Raw genomic sequence first — 18,434 nt, forward strand, 5'->3', positions numbered from 1 at the left:
AGAAAGAAAGAAAGAAAGAAAGAAAGAAAGAAAGAAAGAAAGAAAGAAAGAAAGAAAGAAAGAAAGAAAGAAAGAAAGAAAGAAAGAAAGAAGACCCTGACAGTTCCCCTGAGAGAGGTGCAGCATTCTCTGGGAATTCGGAGGCAAGAAAAGCAGCTCACTGGAGAAAGCTCAAGACATACTTCATGGAAGAGCTGTAAACTGGGTCTAAAGATTGCAATTAACCACTGATTTTTCTTTCTTTTCTACCAACTATGAGCATACCTTAGACTCTAACATGTGTTTCTAAATTACTTGCAAAATTTATTATAGGTTTATTTTTCTATTCTAAAAGTTTGCATATTGTGATGCATATGCCAGAGATGAAATGATTCACATTATCATATCTCTTTTTAAAAAATCACAATTGTGGGCCCTCCCTGGTGGTGCAGTGGGTTAAAGCACTGCACTAAGAAGCTAAAGCCACCTCAGCATGAGTTCGATCCCTACATTGGAGGTGACCCACATGGCATGGCAAACCTCTCCTGGCCTGCCCACTGCTCCCCTCAGTAGTGTACTTCATTGAACTGCCTGTTCTGCTCCCCACTCTGTCTCAGGTGAAGCCTCTCACCAGCCCTGCACCTCTGGCCTGTACCCTAGTTCTGTACACATAAATAAATAAATCTTTTTTAAAAAGTCACAATTGTGAGACAATATTTTCTGGATTTGTGGATTCAGGAAATTGATGCTTACATGTTCACTTGTGAATTGTTTTTCTACCCTATGAAATGAAGAAAAGTATAATGTCAGTAGGTTAAGTGCAAACAGTTGGAACAGGAGCCCAGAAATCTGGGCTCTATAATTCATAAGCAACTCTACAAATCAAGAACAAAAAGATCAATAACTCGAAAGTAAAATGGGAAAACTATGAGGACAGTTCAGGAAAGAAAATACAATGTCTCCTAACACCTGAGAAGACGTGCAATCTCAATATAATTAGTAAGTGGGTTATTTCTTTTAATATATGCTTCTATAAATCAGTAAGATATAAAATCAACAATCCGGTTTAAAAAAAAAAGAACAAAGGAAATGAATAGACAGTTCATAGAACAGAAAGTGCAAATCTCCTTGAAACATGAGACGATGCTAAAACTCTTTACACAGGAGAGAGGTAAATTAAAACTGCTGTATATTGTTCTCATCAGGCTAGCAAAGTTCACCAAGTTTGTTAATGTGTTAGCGAGGGTGTAGGAAAATTAGTTATACTGGGATAATTTTTATGGGGAGCCATTTGGCCTATTAAAAATACAATGACATGGCCCTCCCTGGTGGCGCAGCGGGTTAAAGCACAGCACTGAGAATCTGAAGCCACTTCCGCATGAGTTCGATTCCCGCCTGCCGCCTGCCCCGGAGGAGACCACATGGCGAGCCAGACCTCTCCTGACCCGCCCGCTGCTCCCCTCAGCAGTGTACTTCGTCAATCTGCCTGTTCTGCTCCCCACTCTGTCTCTGGTGAAGCCTCTCACCGTCCCTGAGCCTCTGGCCTGTACCCCAGTTCTGTATGAATAAATAAATAAATCTTTAAAAAAAAAAAAAAAAATACAATGACAGCCCTCCCTGGTGGCGCAACGGGTTAGGATGCAGCACTGCAAGCTAGCTGCAGCAGCTTCAGTGTGAGTTTGATCCCTGCCCTGGAAGTGGCCCACATGACGCAGCAGACCTCTCCTGACCCACCCGCTGCTCCCCTCAGCAGTGTAGTTCGTCGATCTGCCTGTTCTGCTCCCCACTCTGTGTCTGGTGAATCCTCTCACCACCCCTGCACCTCTGGCCTCTACTCCAGTTCTGTATGCATAAATGAATAGATCTTTAAAAAAAAAATAGAATGATTTTGAGCAAGCAATTTCACTTTCACAAACTTGATCCTACAAAATGACATGTATACTATGTTACTTACTGAGTAGTAAATAGCAGAAAAATGTCCCTGCATAGGGTTAAAAGAGCCACTATACATCCAACAAAAGAACTTCAGTATAGAGAATGAGAAAGTTCTTCACTTACTGATAAAAAGTAATCACCAAGAACTATTAGAAACAGAAGTCAACATGCAGATGGCATTTATACAGTATGTTAGGGTTTAGAAAATGGATGCTGGTGGATGTTTGTAGTATCTCCAGAAAGACGTGTCAACAAGCAGATTCTGTCTGTAGGGAACATTCAGTAGGGTGAAGATGGGTGGAAGACGTTTCGGGTATATAACCCTGTGACTTTTGAATTTTAGCCATGTGAATACTTTACCCTACTCAAAAATAAGTAAACCAATAAATAAAACCAAAAGCAGATAAATCAATGGAAAGAGTGAAACCTGGGATTTGCTCCCATTTTATTAAGTTCTGTAACCATAGACAGAACACTTTTTTTCTAGTGGGACTTTCCATGCATAATACTTGTAGGTGGGAATGTAAACTGGTGCAATCATTTTGGAAAGAGGTCTGAACCTATCTTTACAAACTAAAACTAAAAATAACATATGATCCAGCAATCCTACTTTTGGGGGTCTATCCAAAGCGTAAAAAGCAATCAACTCAGAGACCTGTGTGCTGCACAATGTCTACTGTGACATTATTTGCAGTGGGGAGGATTTGGAAGCAAACGACAAACCCACTGTTAGAGAAGTAGATAAAGAAGAGATGTGCTATATCTACACAACAGAATACTACTCAGTTACAATGAAAGATGAGATGTTATTCTTTCATGGTAAGAATTCAAAATGGCAATCACTCCAGAGAATGATATGTATAGCAAATTAAGAAAGACAAATACTGAACGATTAAATATATATGAGTGAAATAAGGAATCAAACAGATGAATTGACGAAACAATTGTCTCCATCAAGGACATAGAGAACCAGAGTGTGGTTTCTGTGGTTACAAGGAAGAAGGGTCAAAGTGATAGGTGATGGGGGAAAAAATATTAGTTGTTGTGATTTAGGTAGGCTGCAAAACCTGAATAAAAAAAAGGAACAATTTTCAGATAAATTTCCAGATGTCTGAAAGCGCCTTATGATGACTTCATCCATTTAATATGCACATTTTGGAGTTATATAGACAAGGTGAAAAAAAAATCATTTTTTCTAAGATTTTCCTCGGGGTCCATAAATACTCAAATGCTATGCAGGAGGAGAAAAGACTCTATAAAACTACCCCACAAAATTAACTGCTGGAAATGTTATGTAGAAATTGAAAAAAAAATTTAATTGTGTTCTTTTATTGTGGTAACATTGGTTTACGGCACTGTATATGATATAGGAGTACAGGTTCATACTTCTTCAGATAAGTTTCTACACCATGCCTGACACCAATAATCATTCAAGACCAAAGATTATACTATTATGAGTAAGGATTATAATGATGTGGTCCTAAAAAAAGACAGAAGAAACACTAGAGAACAAGTTTCCTCTCGCTCTCTCTCCACTCACCCCATGGGAGGATAGAGCAAGAAGAAGCCATTTTGGAGCTAGAAAGAAAATTCATATCAAAACCTGACCATCATGGAGCCATCACCTTGAATTTCCCAGTCTCCCTATCTGTGAGAAATAAACTTCTGTTGTTTAGTTCTTCCAGTCTATGGTAACTTGTCACAACAGCTCAAACTGGCTGGATGGATGGGAAGGACACAGTCAATGATACATCTGCTGTATAACTGTGCCAACAGTTAGCAATACAGTATTATTCACTTAAATGCTAACAGTATTATGCTGTACATCTAAAATATGTTGAGAGGATAGATCTCATATTCAGTGTTCTCACACACACATGCATGTACACACATACACACACATAGAACCAGGAGGACTGGTGATTGCTGGACTCTGCTCTCAGGTTCATAGTAACATGACACTGAACTTCATTTAAGAAGACCCTAGACTAGGGGATTACAACCAAGATGAAAAAATGCACAAAATGAAGACTGATGTAAAAAATAAAGAAAGAAAAAGAAAAGACCTAGACTGTGATGTTGTTCTGTTCCTAACAACGAGTCTTAGAGAAATGACCTACCCGGACTTTTGTTAAATTGCTTTGTATAACTCTTAGAGGAGCCTCCTCTGTTCCACGGCTCACGTCTTATGTTTTATACTTGACATTCCAGTACAACTTAATTTAAAGGGGTGGGGGAGTCAAGGGAAGATGTTTAATGCACAATAAGTGAGGAAGCAGTATACAGAGTTTGATACCAATCATCCAAAAGTTACCTGTGTATCTCTGTCCATGAGATGAAGAGACATGCCCTGAAAGTACTTCTGGGCAGAGGAGTGTGGGGTAGCAGAGGTGGTCAGTAGTAGAACTATGATTTCTTCTTTAGTCTTTTCTGTATATTTTTCAAACATTTTATGACAAACTTGTATTACTATTGAAATCTGAAAACCAATACTATATTTTAAACTTTTAAAATTAAAAGTAGGATTCACAAAATTTAAAAAGTAAGACATTCCTTTTGCAGCAACCTGGATGGAGCTGGAAAAGATCATGCTTAGTGAGATAAGCCAGAAAGAGAAAGAAAAATACCGGATGGTTTCACTCATAGCAGGAGTATAATGGACCAGGCGAGAAAATAACAAAAATAATGAACAACCATATACCAAAGACATTTTGTGGGGGTGGAGTGGGGAAGGGGAATCAAAAAGGGGGAGGGAGAAGGGGAAGGAAATGCACGGGACCATGGTGGTGGCACATGAGTGATTTGATGATGGGAAACCCGCGGGGATTACAATCGAGATGGGAAAAAAAATGTGCAAAATGATGTAAAAATAAACTTTTGTAATAAAAAAAAAGTAAGACATTCACTGTCTAGGTGACTTTTAATCTTCATGATTCCTTTCTGTCTTTTAATAAAGAATGGGTGAGACCTCTAAATGCCTTGATGAGGTAACATTAAATGCCTTTGGACTGTGTGGATCAAATTCCCCGTAAGTCTCAGCAAAGCATTCATAATGAAACTGAAAAGGGTTCATAACACTCATCTGTGAAGGGGTTTGAAACACGTGAGAAGTTGCAGGCTTGGCTTCTTCCATCAATTGAGCAGATGCAGACAGCCTCTGACATGCACCAAAAGCCAGAGGCAGAAATGTCCACTTTGTCGCAAAATGTCCCCATGTAGTAGGACAGTGCTTGACTGGCTCTCTCTCAATTGCTTTTTTAAAATATGTTTTTGGAAAGAGGAAAAATCTTTAGATAAACTGAGCAATGAAAGCCCCCTTCTCCCTTCCCATTTGTTAGAGGAAACCTGGATTAGTTGGAAACGACCAGAACACACCCAGTCTCCCTGCTACTCTGGAGACGTGAGCTCCCTCCAGTGCTGCAGCTGAAGGCAGGGCGCTTTCATGGCTCATGAGCATGAAGACTTCCTGGCCTCTCTATCTGCTTTTCAAACAAAGGCCATTCGCAACACGGGCACAATAAATTAACATGGGTTTTGCATCAAGTCATCCCGAGTAACACATCTCTGGTTCTAGTATTTTCTCTTGAAAGCTCCATGACTCACCAGTCATGGTCCTGTGGAAGAGGGAGCTATCTGCAGTGCTGACATAGAGTGGATTTCATTTGTTGCCAAATACCAGGCAATTCAGAGCTTGCCGCTCCTTTCCTCGATCACCTGGTGCTCATATTCCACTTCCATAGCCCTCCACTGCTACTGCTGCTTCTTTCTACCCACTGCCACTGTTCAGGTTCAGGACCTCGTCCTTTCTCAGTGGGACTCACAGTTACCCCACCAGGGCTCTCCTGCCCCTAGTATGGGATTCTCCTCAATCCACCTGCCACAATGAATTGTCACACTGAAGACTGGCATTTCTTTATTTTTTTTAAAGATTTATTTATTTGTGCATACAGAACTGGAGTACAGGCCAGAGGTGCAGGGGCGGTGAGATGATTCACCAGAGACAGAGTAGGGAGCAGAACAAGGAGACTGACCAAGTACACTGCTGAGGGGAGCAGCAGGCGGATCAGGAGAGGTCTGCCGCACCCTGTGGGTCACCTCCGGGGTGAGAATCAACTCATGCTGAAGTGGCTTTAGCTTCTTAGTGCTGCATTTTAACCTGCTGCGCCACCTGGGAGGGCCAAGACTGGCATTTCTAAAATAGTTTCCAGTCACTCCTTTGCTTAAAACTCTTCAATGGGTTTCTCTTGCCTTTGGGGTGGGGGGTGGGAGGGTGGGGAGTCTTATATCCTTAGCACTACTTTCAAAGTCCTTCATGATCAGATTGTTGCTTCTGGCTTCAAACTCATCTTTAGTAACTTTCCTGCTCAAATCTTGTGCTCTTCTTCCTGCGCAGTCTGCAATTTCCTAAAAGTTCCATGTACTCCTATACCTGCATGTTTGTCTACCTGAGATGCTCTCCCCAGTGTTTCCTCCTGCCCACACCAAGTCGCCATGTTCAAAGTGTCCAGCAGCATCACATGGCAGCAGGGATCTTTAGAGATCTAGAGCTCAAAACTTGCTCCAGATCAGAATCGGGATCTTCAGTATGACAAGATCCTCACATGGTTCCTAAGCACAGGAAGGGTTGAGAAGCCCTGGTCTAGTTAACTCCTTCTTATGGTCACTTCAAGCTTGACTTCTTCCAAGAAGTTTTCTCTCACTCTACTTTTATTTCCCTAACCTATATGGAATGCTTTTCTCTGGCATTCCATTATCCTATGCATTTCCCTCCATATTTTCTGCCATGTTATTACTTTCTGGACTTTAATGTTACCACCACACTCCCATTTAGAGATATACATGGCTCTCACACAAAACCCAGCATACAGTCAGAAATATGAAATAGATGCACAATGAATATTTTTTCAACAAATGAATGGATGTGTCAGGTCACACAAAAGTCTGAACAGAGAAGGTGTGCTCTTTTAGGTAATCTTTCTGTCGTTTACTTTCTCTTAGATATTTCTCCTTTCTAGTTTTTGCCACACTTTCAACTGCCACCCAGTGCAGAAAGCATATACCCTTGGAAGCAAAGTCCTCCCCCTCCTCCTGGACTGCAGGTCTTGGAATGAACACATGCCCAGCTCTTTGTTTAGTTATGGATTCAGTTCAGATCAGAAATAAAATTTGGGGATTCAGATGATACTTTTCAAGGGCCATAACTTCCCTAGAAATCCAAGTGTTACTCTAGGAACTGGGTTCCCTGAGCTGACTTGATTCTTTCCTTGGGAGCATGCTTAAACCACCACAGAATTCCTCAAGGAAAAGTCCAGGCTCATGGGGTATCAGAAACAATTTACCATCAAGTGTGTATATGCCTTTCAGGAGTGAAATGAGAGGGATACTTAGCCGAGTCACAGCATGGCCAGCGTCTCCTCCAGAGTTGGTCACACTGATGGCAAGGAAAGCAAACAAAAGTTACATTCTTTCTACTTGTGAGAGAAACAAAGACTCTACTGACAAAACTGAAGTGAGCAGTAGAGCTGTAAAATCAACAGAAATAGGGGCTGTCTGTGGAGGAGGCATCTGGTTTCAATGTAAACATCCTTAAAATGTTTCAAGAATGAATGTGTATTTGAATAATTTATTGTTAGACTTCTTTTTACTATGGATATTTAGGGCAGTTTCAGAACCAGGGATGTCATTACAGATGCCCAACTCAACTGTACTTCCCACTCAGTGTAGACATTCGCTCCCAAAAATACTGAGGATAAAAACACTTGACAGAAAATTAAAGAGAATTTCTGTGAAAATGCAGGATTGTCTGGCTGGATCCATGTATATTTTAGAAGACCCACATGAACACTCACATCAAGTAGCTTGGATGGTTTGCTCAAGAAGTCATAAGTAGCAGTAGAGTGAGCGTTTGAGAGTTTTTGGTTCTGTTCAGATTCAATAGGAAAGAATCTTTCCTATTGAGCTGTGCTTGTTACTTCAGATCATGAATAAAATATATAACGATCTCAAAGATGCCCTAGAAAAGGATTATAAATTATTGGCCAAGACATGTTTGTTTTTTACATTTGGGGACGGGCTTTGTTTGTTTGGATCATACTGTAGCTTTATAAAGAATGTTTTAAATTGGCTAACAACATTTTAAATATCTGCATGGCAACAATGTACTGGATCTGAGATCCACTTGCTAATTCTCTTTAGAAAAAGACACATTCCAGTTTCCCCCAGTCCCAACCAACCACTCCCTTTTACCTATTCCAAGTCACCCATCCAGGTAAACACACAGACACACAGACACACAGATGTATATCCTAGAGCAACCCTTTAGTTCATGAAGCTGCAAAGAAAATAAATCTTGTCTTTACTGCTTTACAACCTCTGGCCACTCTAATTCAGGTGCAATTTGGGTATCTTCATTGGTTTTGAAGGATTTTTTTTTCCATATAGTAGCAGAACTTTTCCCTCTTTCTTTTCTGAATTATAGGAATACTAAAATTTCATGTTTTTTCTTCCTTCATGAGGAACCAAACCTACTAGTGTTGGGGAGCATCTTTGCAACAGTCTTAGGTTCCAGTAGAGCTTTTCTTCACATTTATTTCATGCAGATCCATGCCTTTCTGTTCCTCTGTCTTAAATATAGCCCTCAGACAATATAGCTACAGACGATCTCAATTTCTGGCTCATTACTGGTAAATCAGGAGGTCTGGCAATACTAGTCACACTGAAATCACTGCTCCTGTGCTCGCAGTTTTAAATGCACAATTTTCACTCAGGGGAGCAATAAAGACATGTCAATGACGTCTACCAGCCCCCAGCTGTTTAGGCTCTAAATGCCAAAGGGCAACTGGGAATTGAAGCCCCCCTCTCCAACAGAGATACCTTTGACATTAGCCAAAGCTCCTAACACCTAAAGGAGACAGGTTGACTATAAGCTCCTTAAGAGCAGGGGACCAGGATTTACCTACCTCTGAATTCCAGCATCCCAATTACAATGTTCACCATTGCTGCTTTGCCTGGGATTTGCACTCAGAAAATCTCAATGCTTTAATTATTTACCATTTTAATTCAAAACAGCAATCAAACAGTTCTGAATCTTTCCACCAGATGACCCAATAACTTTCACAGTGAGAATATTTATAAAATTGTAAGTTCTTAGAAAAGATGTTATGCTTTATATTCCCAGAAGACAAAGACATATTTGCACTTCCTAAAGGAATTCACAGAGCTGACCTTAGGAATCAGAAAGTTCATCATCTCCCAGGTGAGAACAAGATGTGTCCAGAGCAGGCTAACAGTAGTCTGGACACGAACCAAATCTCTTCATCCCCAGTCCAGTGATTATTTCTCAGCACTGGGGACTTCTCACAAGCAGGAAAGTGGTTCCAGTACATCAGGGCACCTGACCAACCTCAGTACCTTTTGGAGAAACCTGAAGATTCCATTCCAAATCTTGAGAAAGAGCTGGACTCTTCTGAAGGACTTACTGACCTGCAAGGCTGACGTCTACAAAGGCTAATAGGCAGGCCAGCAGAACAAAGATGGAGAAGCAAGAGCTGCTTCCATCACCTCAAGTTCCAGGTAGGTAGGTGGTTCAGTCACCTTGGGAACCCTAAGTGAAACATATCCCATCCCAAAAGCAAACTGTAACTCCCAAATCCAGAGCATCCATAGGTACTGTAAGTCATGAGTCATGTGAAGACAAGACACATGTTGGTCACATTCTACTAGCCACGTAACTTCCAAAACATTGTGACTCTGTTTCTTTATTTTTTTTTTAAGATTTATTCATTTAAAATATTTATTTATTTATTTATGCATACAGAACTGGGGTACAGGCCAGAGGAGCAGGAGTGGTGAGAGGATTCATCAGAGGCAGAGCAGGGCACAGAACAGGCAGATCGATGAACTACACGGCTGAGGGGAACAGTGGGCAGGTGAGGAGAGGTCTGCAACACCATGTGGGTCACCTCCAGAGCAGGGATCAAACTCACACTGATGCGGCTGCAGTGAGCTTCATGATGCTGTGCCTTAACCCATTGTGCCACCAGGGAGGGCCCTCATGACTCTGTTTCTAATGCAATGGTATAAGCATCACATTTTATTTATCAATATAGAAAAAATAAAGGTAAGCTGAGATTGTCATCAGTGGATCGCTTAGGCCATTTTTCCTTGTTCCTCTTCTTTGAGTTGCTGGTGACCTGCACACTCCAGTGCCTCATAGCACATGAGCATCTGGGAAGCCCTACATGCCCAGTGCAAAAGGGTAGCCCCACTGGCCAAGTATGAGCAGAAGGCACCAGGTGGGCACGCGGCTTTGCCATGGTGCAGATGTGCTCTTCCTCCTCATCTGCTTGCTTACTCTACCACAGTGCAAACTCACGATGCTACTCCACTACAAGTGATTAATTAAATAAGTGCACTAGAATAAAATGAAGTGTGTGAATAAGAAGGCTTTCTGACAGCATGGAAACTGAGCTGGTAAGCATTCTGGTGAAAGTGGTCAAAAGAATAACTTTCCCTTTTGTCTATTTGTTTGATTTTTATTTTTTTTTAAGAGCCTGAAACACCTTTAGTCTATATTTTGAAAACCATATGTAGAATTTGGTACCTTTCTTTTTACATTTGGGTACAAGGAAATTTGGAATACATTTTGGGAGAGTACAAAGAAGAAAAAAACCCTGGAACCCTACTATAGGGGCAACCACTTTAAACACTGCACCTAAATTACTAAAAATCTAGCTATAGTTATCTATATAACTATGTGCCTGCATATCTAGCTACAGACAATGGCCCAGCTGGCCTTCTACCTACCTTCTGGCCATCCAGCATCCTATTTATCTTCAGTTACCGGTACTTGCTATTGCTGATCTACTCCATCTCCCTTTGCTACACAGCTTTGACATGGCTTAGGCTTTTATCTTGCTGTAATTCTTTTATTACTATTACAACTTTGGGTTACTGCATTTTTCTCTTCCATATGCACACATATGCCATTCATCCTCTACCAAACCTGAGCCAAAGCCTTATCAAATTCCCTCCCCATCTATCTCCTCCCTTCTTTCTGAATTTTTTTTCATTAAATCCAAGATTTGAATTTGAAGAACTTCTTAGTTATAGTGTAGTTAATACTAGCAATGGAAGACAATTGCAGTGAAGGCTACAGAGGAGTTATATGTTGAATTATTTATTGTTGTGAATCACTTGATGTTAAATTTTATTGCTGTACTCTTGACTTACGTTACTGCAGAGATTTTGGGAGTACAGCTTCACACTCTGTGACTACAAGCCTCACCTTACCCACCACTAAAGTTCAAGTGATATTCTCACTATCAGACTGACCCTACTACCCTTTTCTACCACCTTCCCCTCTGGTAACCAATGTATTTTTCACAGAGTCTAAGAGATCTTTTGTCATGATTTGTTAGTTTATTTGCATTGGCATTTATAGTCCACATATGAAAGAAATCATGTGGTAGTTACAGGTGAGGGTGCCATGATAAAAGACTTCATTTGGGCCCTCCCTGGTGGCACAATGGGTTAAAGCACAGCACTAAGAAGCTAAAGCCACTTCAGCATTGTGCTTGATCCCTGCCCCAAAGGTGATCCACATGGCTTGGCAGACCTCTCCTGATCCGCCCGCTGCTCCCCTCAGCAGTATACTTCATCAGTCGGCTTGTTCTGCTCCGCACTCTGTCTCTGGTGAATCTGCTCACCGCCCCTGCACCTCTGGCCTGTACCCCAGTTCTATATGCATAAATAAATAAATATTTTTTAAAAAAGTCCTCATTCACTGTTGCTGGGATTATAAATCAGTGTGGTGTCCATGGAAAACAGTATAGAGATGCCTTGAAAGATTAAAAATACAAGTGCTGTATGATCCAGCAGTACCTCTCCTAGGTACTATCCAAAGAATATGAAAAAAACTAACTTGAAGAAATACATGCACCCAGGCCCTCCCTGGTAGGGCAAAGGGTTAAAGCACAAGCTATCTGCAGCCACTACAGCACGAGTTCGATACCCAGCCTGGGAGCTGACCCACATGGCACAGTAAACCTTCCTGTCTCACCCCTGCTTCCCTCAGCGGGATATTTCAGTCAATCTGACTGTTCTGCTCCCCACTCTGTCTCTGGTGAATCAGCTTTCACACATCCCACCCACTTCCTGCATCTATAGCCCATACCCAGTTCTTGTATACATAAATAAATCTTCAAATAAATAAATATGTGTGTGTGTGTCCATAGAAGCATCGTGCACAAAAGCCAGAAACAACCCAAATGCCCAGCAACAGATGGCTGAATAAAGAAGCTAGAGTATACACACTCAGGGAATACTACATAGCTATGAAAAAAGATGGAATCTTGTTTCTGTGACAAGATGATGGAACTTGAAGTGAATGTATTAAATGAAAGAAATCAAAGAATAACTACACAGAGCCATATCGTGGCCTTTAAAACTGTGGAGTCATCGTATTTCAGAAATAGAAAGAGGCTTACTTCCTGATTTAATATTTTTTGACCCACTACACTCAGGCAGCAGGCAGCATTTCCTAAAAATCATATTTGATTATGCCTTTTATTCAGAAATGCTGTTTTGTAACATGCAAATGACTAGCAGGAAGAACTATTTGATTATTTGGTTCTTAGGATTTTGTATGATGATGTATGATTTAGTATTATATTCTGCATGAACCTCAGGCAAACGTGTAAGCTATTACTTAAAAATGGGATAGAATATATATTTAGGAACATCTCTAGAATAATGTATCCATTTAAGAAGGAATATTACTAGTAATTTATTCACTTACATACTTTTTTTTTATATGTTTGCTTTCTGTTCTCAGAATTCCCGCCACCATTCACCCATGCACCATCCCCACAGTCCCCTGTGCTGGTGCCGTCCTCATTTTGATCCTTGTCCCTCCTCCACCCCTGCAAAATGTCTCTGATTTATAGCTGTCTGTTTATTTTTGTTTTCTTGTGGTGTAGTTTTTATTGTTATTTTTTTCCCTTGATCCTTTGTGTGTTTCCCCTATATTCCTCCTATAAATAAAACCATCGGATTTTTTTCCTTTAAGAAGGAATTTTTTTAATATTATATTTTTATATCATTCCTCATTTTGTACAATGAATGCAGAGAAAGAATTTTTTTAATAATATAATAGTTTATTTTTACATCGTTTTGTGCATTTTTTTCATCTCAGTTGTAATACCCGTGGGCTTCCCATCACCATTTCACCCGTGTGCCATCACCATAGCAGAGAAGGAATTTTTAATGAAAACCCCAGTACCAGAGACTGACTGAAGATCGGTGTGCTGCCTTGAGAGAAATCATTTGTAGGACAAAGGCTGTGAGTTTCTCAGAGAGTGAAAACAAAGCCAGATTATTCTATATTTAGCACAGATACCATAAACAACTCCTAGAAACTTCTCAAATACTGACTTGTATTAGTAGCAGTGATACTAACAATTACGGTACATTCACATGATCATCCAAATCCACACAGTGATGCGGTAGCTTTGGTTCCTAGTGTGATTTCCCCCACCCTCTCTACATGTGCTCCTGCCCAACTGTACATTTATCTATCTGTTTCCTCCTTCAGGCCTTTGCCTTTGCTCTTTCTGTTGCTTCTACCACACCTAGAGTGTCCCGTCTCCATCTATGCCTGTTAAAAATTCTCCTAGAGCCAGAATGGATTCGGATGCTAGGTGCTGAAGGAAAATACCATAAAAGGCAAGACTTGGCTTTGGGCAAGTGTCTTAACTTTTCTGTGTGGTAGTTTCCTGCTGAGATACTAGACATACAGCATGTACAACAAAGTCTCAACCAGATATGTATCAACCTCACTTCAACGTCCAGGGAATATTTCTGGTGCTTTTGCTAGTGGACTAGCACATCAGACTCTAAGAGTCCAAAGACACTTCAATATGGTTCTAATAATCAGTGATTAATAATAATGAATAAATGTTTTTGTGAATTCTGACCTAAAGACAGAATTAGATGATTAAACACTAACATATGAGCAAGTACATATTGTAGCTTCTACTTTGCTGTTTTCTTCCTTTTATTTGGGGCTTTATTGTGCCTTATGCTTATTAACCAACTGAGGGGCGGGAGAGAGACTTTCTGGGCTTTTTAAAGTAGAATTAGCTGGCTCGCTTTTTTAAGTGACTCCAAATTCCCTCTCACCTACTGGCATTCTCAAACTCATTATCAGAGTGGGCTCAAAGACCAACAGTTCAAGGAGATAGGACATCCTGGGACCAAGAGCAGAGTGGAGTTTCTGCTGTCATCTGTTCCTCTCTGGCTGACTCTAAGTGGCTGTCATCCCCTGGTGCTGAAGGAAAATACCATAAAAGGCAAGACTCAAGCCTGCCGTTAAGCAGTCTGGAGTGTTCCTCGGGGCTGTAAAACCTCTTGGGAAAGAGCAGCACACCCCTGGCAAAGATTCCAGCACACTTCATGGCAAACTTGTGGAGTAACAAAGCACATATTGTTACCTCAGAAAGCCAATCTCCACAGGCTAGTGAAAATATGTAGTATACCTTTTTAATGGGGTGAGGGGGGTTGGCTTCCCTGGGACATTTTGGATGGAGTCATAACACAAATAAACTGGATTGTAGGGTCTGAATTTATGAAGCCCAGAGCCGAGCTGCCTGGTCACACATGGGGCAACCCAGAGCATTGTGTAAATCAAGAGCAGAAGCCAAGGAGTTCTGAAAGCTGTGCCGCTACAGGCTTGTGTGCGGGGAAGACGCCTTTGAAACATTTCCCAGCGGTCTTTACTGTCTGCCACTTTTTCCTAAATATGTTTATTGTTCTTAGAATTGATGAGTTCTGCTCTTTTTTACTTGTAGCTAAAAATCTGGCAGTTCAGTAACATTTCAGATGACCTGGAACGGGATTTGGCAAGATGGGAGAGAGCGGGAGAGAGTGTGTATTCTCACTGGTGAAATTTGTTTCTATTCTTTCTTAGAGTTGAGTGTGTCCACGTCTGCGCACACACACACACACACACACACTCACACAGTCACTAGAGTTGCCTCAAGAAAACTAGAAAGAAAAGAAGTGATGCAGCAGCGTTCAAAATAAGCAGCAGTCATTTAGGAAGTAAGAACTCTGAACAATAAGCCCTTATTTTATTTTATTTTTAAGATTTATTTATTTATGCATACAGAACTGGGGTACAGGCCAGAGGCGCAAGGGAGGTGAGAGGATTCACCAGAGACAGAGTGGGGAGCAAAACAGGCCGAATGACGAAGTACACTGCTGAGGGGAGCAGCGGGCGGGTCAGGGGAGGTCTGCCACACCATGTGGGTCATCTCTGGGGCAGGTGGGGATTGGACTCATGCTGAAGTGGCTTTAGCTTCTTAGTGCTGTGCTTTAACCCGCTGCACCACCAGGGAGGGCTCAAGCCCTTATTTTAAATGAGTTCATACTTATCACTAGTAATGGTGTAGTCTGAATGATCTGGCTCTGTCATCTTGCCAGTCTATGAATGGAGTTCCTAAGAATTCATGTTTGGGCTCAAAATGTGCAAAAAGGAAGCCTGTTCATTAATAAGCTGTGGCTTAACCGCTGAATAAGCTGTCAGAGAAGTTGCTTGGTGCCTTGACTGAAAGGAGGGGGTGGGACCCAAATTTAATGAAGTGAAGTCACACAACACAAGAGTGTAAAGGAAGCTCAGGGAAAAGGTAATGCAGTTCAACTTTTCTGGAAGAGAGAACAGAGTAGGAAGTGAAGGAAGTTCATGCTGTTAGAAGCTATGATGGGCCCTCCCTGGTGGGGACTACACTAAAATACTAGTTGAAATGACAAATAAGCATAGTAAAACTGCAGGTTAGAAAAATCAATCTACATAAACCCGTGGTGTTCCTGTATGTGACAATGAGCCAGGAGAGGAAGAAATCAAGAAAACATTTCATTCCTTCCTATCCTTGTGACCTTGTAATTTTTCCTATTTTTTAGAAGCCATATGTCACATATACAAATGAGTATTTCAATTCTAAGCCAGTTTTTTTAAAAAAGCACATTTTGTCATTTTCTGAAATTCATTCACATGCTAAATAATGTACTAGGTTTTGGAATCAGATAATATCCCTTGTTCTCAATGTGTGTGTGTGCATCCGTACTAAGATATGTACATTATAAACAATCATAATGTGAGGGGGACGTATTACTTGTCTTAAGAGAGGCTTAAATCCCAAAAGATATGTAGATATTATAAAGTTTTTTGAAATTTTCTTCTGTTTCTTGCAACAGACAATTTTCAGAGGTATTACTTTCTTCTAAAATTTTCATGTTGATGCTCCCTTTCCTGGGGTGCAAGTAGTCTTTTTTATTATAGATTTTTTCAGTATGATTACTTAAATAAAATAGCTCATAAACTTGGAGGACAGGTGAATATGCAGCTTCTGCCCAAATTACATATTGTAATGCTGCTCTGCTGTCCTGCAAGGTTTGAGAGGCAGGGCTGTTCCTCCTCTCCCCACTGTCTGGTTCCTTGAGACTGTGACCCAGTACTTGAGAAACTACAGCCCCATATATGAGTACTTCTGCCATAAATTTATTTTGTGGACCCTTCTAAGCTACAAATTTACGGAATTGTGCTTCCCAGAATGCAATGAAGCATTTATTCATGCTTCAAGGGACAGCAAGTCTTTCCCTCTTTTTCATCATATTGGTTTTGGGGAGTTATTGAGGGTGGATGGATAGAGCAAGAAGGAAGGGTGATAGGGAACAGATTTGTGAATGGTCCTCAGAAGTAGGAGAACAACTCAGATTTCTTTTTTTTTACTATATATGTATATTTACATATATATATATTTAACATCATTCTTCATCTTGTACATTTTTTCATCTAAGTTGTAATCTCCGAAGATTTCCCACCACCACTTCACCCATGTGTCATTACCATGTTTTCACTCATAGCAGGAGTGTAAGGGATCAGGAAAATATATTATAAATAAATTGTAATAAAGTAAAAATGAACATAACTAATCATAACTAGGTATGTCATCATAACTAATGACTCAGCTTTCTGACTGGAACCGAACAAGAATTTCTGTAAGAGGAAGGCCCTGCGAGAGGCTTGGAAAGCCTTTCTCCCCTCCTTTCCTCTCTGTTGTTCTGACCTAGGCAATACGTGGTCTGGTGACCAGACTTTTCAGGGCTGTGAGCATTTTTCATGTTTCTGAGTCTTTCTGAGCATTTTAGGACAATGTTGGGAAAGCTATAAGAAGGCCACCATCCAGATGCCATTTTTTCTGTGTCTACATCTGCTTTTTAATCTTCTCTACCCAAAAATGATAAGTAGAAATGAGAACAAAAATAGAAGCTAAGTTAACCATACAAGGGACCAGCATATATTTTTGTGGTGTGGATCAAAGAAATACATAATCCTGCATAAACATTGTAAATATCCTGTCCATCTCAGATGAAGAAGCCTACGTGGAAACAGTCCATTCCATGGGGGCCGCATACAACATAAACAAATGAGTACACCCGTGTGCTAACCAGGGATGGAGAAAGAGCTGTTACGTCAAAGGGTGCTGGGAAAACTGGGAAACTACATGCAAAAAATTGAAACTAGATCAATACTTCGCACCATGCACAAAAACCAACTTGAAGTGGATTAAAGAACGGAAACCATGAAATATCTGGAAGCAAAGATGGCTGAAACACTGCACGACATCCATCTCAGTGACATCTTTGAAGGTACAGCACCCAATGCAATGATAGTGAAGGAAAGGATAAACAGATGGGACTACATCAAGTTAAAGAGCTTCTGTACAGCAAGAGACATTACAAAAGACAAACAGATATCCCACTGATTGGGAAAATTTTTCTCTCCACAAAACTAGCGATAAAGGGTTGATCACAAAGATATACAAAGAACTGATGAAACTCAACAAAAATAAAGTAAATCACCCCATCAGAAATGGGCAGAAGAGCTAAACAGACACTTCTCCAAAGAGGAAATGCAGATGGTCAACAAGCATATGAAAAAATGTTCAACATCTCTTGTAGTACGGGAGATGCAAATTAAAACCACAACGAGATACCCCTTCACACCAGTGAGGATGGCACATCTGCAAACAACTCGCAACAACAAATGTTGGAGAGGCTGTGGAGAAAAAGGAACTCTCCTGCACTGCTGGTGGGAATGCAAGCTAGTACAAGCGCTATGAAAAACTGTTTGGAGGTTTCTCAAACTGCTAAAAATGGAGCTTCCATTTGACCCAGGAATCCTACTCCTAAGTATCTACCCAAAAAACACAAAAAACAGTGATTCAAAAAGACACCTGCATTCCCATGTTTATTGCTGCTTTATTTATAATAGGAAAGACATGGAATCAACCCAAATGCCCAAAAGTTGATGGCTGAATTAAAAAGATGTGGTACATATACACAATATTACTCAGCAATTAGAAAGGATAAACACATGCCTTTTGCAGCAACATGGATGGAGCTAGAAAAGATCATGCTTAGTGAAAGATGCCAGGAAAAAAAGGAAAAATACCAGATAG

The 18,434-nt window shown here is 40.6% G+C and overlaps 1 protein-coding gene across 1 annotated transcript in view; it reads right to left on the reverse strand.

Annotated features, from left to right (window-relative positions):
- LOC101635968 (A-kinase anchor protein 2) overlaps positions 1-18,434 on the reverse strand; it is a 384,285-nt gene that overhangs the window by 302,664 nt on the left and 63,187 nt on the right. The gene's annotated exons all lie outside the window — the stretch shown is intronic.

This window comes from Condylura cristata, unplaced genomic scaffold (genome assembly GCF_000260355.1).
Source record: "Condylura cristata isolate star-nosed mole 26May11 unplaced genomic scaffold, ConCri1.0 scaffold00006, whole genome shotgun sequence".
NCBI lineage: Eukaryota > Metazoa > Chordata > Mammalia > Eulipotyphla > Talpidae > Condylura > Condylura cristata.